The sequence below is a fragment of the Macrobrachium nipponense genome, chromosome 2 (assembly GCF_015104395.2).
Source record: "Macrobrachium nipponense isolate FS-2020 chromosome 2, ASM1510439v2, whole genome shotgun sequence".
Classification (NCBI taxonomy): domain Eukaryota; kingdom Metazoa; phylum Arthropoda; class Malacostraca; order Decapoda; family Palaemonidae; genus Macrobrachium; species Macrobrachium nipponense.
Window position 1 is genome coordinate 167,513,563 of NC_087201.1, and position 5,031 is coordinate 167,518,593.

Below are 5,031 nucleotides of genomic sequence, written 5' to 3' on the forward strand. Positions count from 1 at the left end.
GGCAAGAGTGGACCCAGTCCTTCCCCGAATATACTACGTATGACATCCATTTCAATGAGGAGGAATTTGCACCCCCCCCCCTCCCCCCCCCCTCTCTCTCTCTCTCCTTGTATCTTTCTTTTGGCAAAGCTTATGTCACGTGACAACGCCCATTCTTACAGGACTCTTCAATAAACACTTTAAACTGAAGAGCCTCAAATCTATCAATCTGTTTTGGTACAAAGTTCACGTGAAGACGTCATGACTACTCCCCCCCCACCCCCAGCTATCGTGAAAACACCGGTCGAAATGTGGCTTCTTATTTGCCAAGTAGGCTAATATCTCTCTCTCTATCTCTCTCTCTCTCTTCAGCTGTCTCGTCTCTGTCTACGTAGCCTCCCTCTCTCTCTCTCTCAGCTCTTTGTCTCTTAGTGTATCACTCTCGCTTTCCCTTTCTGTCTCTTCGGAATATCACTCTATCTCATAGTGTACCTCTTTCTCTCTCTCTCTGTATCAGTCTCTCTGTCTGTCTCATTGTCTCTTTCGCTTTGACTCTCTCTCTCTCTCTCTCTCTCTCTCTCTCTCTCTCTAGTGACCCTCTCTCTCTCTCCTCGGATGGACTAAAAGGTCTTTGAGATATCCTAATCCTTGCAACTTGCACTCTGTCCCTTGGTGATCATCTCTCTCTCTCTCTCTCTCTCATTGTAGATAGAAACCGACGCTCCAAAAGGCACCATTTCCTCTCAGACACCAAAGGCGAATTCGTAGGTAGGAGGAACGTTTTGCAGACAACATTCATGTGACAACAAAAGGGGTGAAACGCCAACTTAGGCCTATAAGAAGCTTCTGTCAATGATGTAGTTAGTACTAAGGATTAGATGGATATGAAACCTATGAATCATGAAGACTCTGAAGCTATACCAGAAAGTAACACCTCCACGATGTTGTATTGAGGAGAGAGAGAGAGAGAGAGAGAGAGAGAGAGAGAGACGCAAAGTTTCAGGCATTTATACAGATTATTGTTACTATTAGTATTATATTGATAAGAGTTTCATTAAGTAGAAATGAAAGAAGTCCTTTAAACTCGAGATAAACTCGAATTGTTAGGTATGTATATAACAATATTACTGTAAAAAAATTATTATGCAAATGAAAATTGCCACGTTTGTAAATAAACTTTATTGATCAAAAAAAGTAGAAGTGTCTAGAATTGTGATTTAGTAAGTAGAAGTGTCCAAATCAGACTAATTGTTTTATATTAAGTAAAAGTGTCCGACACAGACTAAATAAGCATTATTAAGTAGAAGTGTCCGAAGCAGACGAATTGAGTATTATTAAGAAGTGTCTGAACTAGACGAATTTTGATTTACTTAGGAGAAGTGTCCGAAGTAGACTAATTGTGTTTTATTACGTAGAAGCGTCCGAATCAGATGAATATTGTTTTATTACGTAGAAGTGTCCGAACCAGATGAATATTGTTTTATTACGTAGAAGCGTCCGAAGCTGATGAATTGTGTTTTATTATGTAGAAGTGTCCGAAGCTGATGAATTGTGTTTTATTAAGTGGAAGCGTCCGAAGCTGATGAATTGTGTTTTATTATGTAGAAGTGTCCGAAGCTGATGAATTGAGTTTTATTAAGTGGAAGCGTCCGAAGCTGATGAATTGTGTTTTATTATGTAGAAGTGTCCGAAGCTGATGAATTGAGTTTTATTAAGTGGAAGCATCCGAAGCTGATGAATTGTGTTTTATTATGTAGAAGTGTCCGAAGCTGATGAATTGTGTTTTATTATGCAGAAGTGTCCGAAGCTGATGAATTGTGTTTTATTAAGTAGAAGCGTCCAAAGCAGATGAATTGAGTCTTAAGTAAAAGTGTCCGACCACCTGTTTTATATAAAGTAGAAGTGTCGGAAGCAGACTAAATGAGTCTTATTAAATAAAAGTGTCCGAGGCAGAACAATTGTGTTTAATGGAAATGAGATCGAAGGAATCTGTAGAAACACAGTCACTACAGAAACAGAGGCCAGGCAGGTTACTATTTGATCTACGATGGAATTCGTCCACCTAAATATTTTCGAAACCTGCAAGACAGAAAATCTGTCTGAAACCGGACAAAGGACCCCGAACCTCCTCAAATCAGCCCACTGGGCTTTTAGTCGAAAAGCAGATGTACAAATACACCAGTTTAGGTCTGCACACATCAATAGGCCTACTGCAATCGGCAACAAAGTTTTCACTTCGGCCATTGCATAGATTTTTTGTGTGTGTAATTATTGGTTTCAGTGATATCGAAAATGAGAGCTTGCTATTTTTACTAATATATACCTTCTCAAAAACCGGTTTACCGTCATTTAGAAGCAGACCTGTACACACACACGCACAGACACACACAGTAGGGTGACAGTGATTCTGTACACACCACGCCTATTCTCCTTGCATTTTTCAATACATCTTTCTAGTTATTTATTGATTTATTATTTAGACCCACGAGTTTTGTGTATACATACATACATATATGCATATATATGAATATAATAATAATAATAATAATAATAATAATAATAATAATAATAATAATAATAATAATAATAATAAAACATTTATGCTGGGACCTTCATGGTTTGGTTAGTAAAAAAAGAAATCTGAACTGTTATAAATACGTTTCTGACAATACGAGATTTTCCGGTGTAAAAACTATGAATTATGAAACGTGGGAATACGAAGAACTAGAAAGGTTAGTATATAAAGGCCAACCCCCCCCCCCCCCCCCAAAAAAAAAAAAAAAAAAAAAAAAATTCTAAACAGCTTAGCTTTATGGGAACAAACCAAGAGGGCAACTAACTAATGACCCTCACAGCCAGAGAGAAAAAGCTTTTCTCAACGTTGTCCTAAACAAGGAAATATATATGCAAATACGACAGCTATATGTGGCCTTCTCCCCCTCTTCCTATCCCCACTTCGAACAGAATGAAAGGAATTCAGTTGAAAGTCTGGTGGGGTGAGGCTCTGACAATGGTGAATTAACTTCTGGTGCGGCGACATAGCAGCAACCAACGTTTTCATGAGAGAGAGAGAGAGAGAGAGAGAGAGAGAGAGAGAGAGAGAGAGAGAGAGAGAGAGAGAGAGATAGCTAATCTCTCTCTTTCTATAGGACCATAGACTTTCTGAAATCACAATTTGGTGAAACGAATAAAAGGAGCAGAAAGGAGTGTAGGCCTAGTACTATAGATTATGTTACGGCGAATCTGCTGCTGAGAGAGAGAGAGAGAGAGAGAGAGAGAGAGAGAGAGAGAGAGAGAGAATGATTAATAAAGACACGTTATCTCATGGGTTTGGAAAATTCCCCAAACGGCAATATGGCCCTTTTACGTCGAGTACAACAGCACTCATTCAATCAATCAATGAAAGGCAGAGAAAAGAGAGAGAGAGAGAGAGAGAGAGAGAGGGAGAGAGAGAGAGAGAGAGAGAAAACATTATTAAAGGTGGTGGCCAAGAATGGCCCCAGTTCTCTCCCTCTCTCTCTTCAACATTCTTTAGTAATTCGCTCTTCAAATAGTTCTCCATTACACGGCTTTTTTTGGAGAGAGAGAGAGAGAGAGAGAGAGAGAAACTATCACTTCACAAGTAGGAATACAAAGAAAAAAAATTCAGGACAAGCACGTAGTACCCCTACCACCTTCTATGTCAATCCCTTATGGGTACCTAATGTATACTTATATCGACCAAAAATCGGTTACTACAGGTGTGTCAGCAGGATCCGAATTAAATCTGGGCCGTTTGAAACAAGGGATCAAAGGTGGCCGCACCCCACCCACCTCCAACAAGGTCCTTCTTCCCAAAATATCAAAACATCAATCTTTGCACTTTATTGTCAAAAACCGAACACAATGTTGCAGCTTAAAAAAAAAGTTAGCCTGACTATCTGGCAAAATTTGTTTGGACACACTCTAGAACAGTCAGTGCCTTTGCATACTGGGTCCTCGTGGTGCATTAGATCACTTCCTCTTAATATGGCCAGCATGGCTCGATCATCCAAAAAAATAGTTTTTTTTTTCACATAATCCGAGGACGTCATGCCACAAACACACACAGGGTAGATAATTCTACATAGTCTATACCCAATATAAAGCGGTAATAATATAACGGTTATTAATATCCTTTTGTCATTAGCGGTTACGTTGAAGGGAAAGCCCCCCCCCCCCCCCCCCGCCCAGTAACAGATTCTCACTGACAACAAATTTGAACAAAAGCGAATGGATGGTTGGTCTGCCACTTAGTAGAGACCAACTTATTTCCCTTCTTCTTCAAGTCCTTTCTGGTAAGTAGTTATTCTTTGTAACGGCCCTCCAGAAAACTATGGTGGATATGAGCGGGCCCAATTCATGGCATATAATAGTATCATCAGTAAGGAAACTTTAGGGGGTAAAATCTCTCTGCAATCAAGGCCATTATCGACCATAATGAGGTGTGATTGCATAGCACTGTGGCTCTATTGCATAACAATGGGGTTCTTCCTTCAGGCGCACATTGCTGATAAACCGAAGGTTTGAGGGAGCACAAGAAAATAATTAATTGCTCACCATAATGTTTCTCGAGTAATGGACGAGTATGATTGCTATCGTCAGTTAGGGAGAAGTTAACTTTGAATAATTGAATTTGTAGTGTGGAGAGAGAGAGAGAGAGAGAGAGAGAGAGAGAGAGAGAGAGAGATTCTTCTGTAGTTTTGCTGAAATCAGGTAGTCACCAACTTTCATACACATACTTATTTTCAAAACGTACTTCAACGGAATCATTGAATAGACTGTCCTTTTGTGTGCAGTAACACACACTCTCTCTCTCTCTCTCTCTCTCTCTCTCTTCTCTCTCTCGTCGTACAAACTAAAAGTCACTAACACCCATTTGCGTTTTAGGAGACAAAATGAGTCTTATATTACAAATAAATAACTTTTTATGTCTAATTGTCATACTACTTGTAGTATATAATTTGGTTACACGCTTTGGGTAAACATGGATGCACAGCTCTATTAATGACTTTCATTATGCCCCAATGAAGA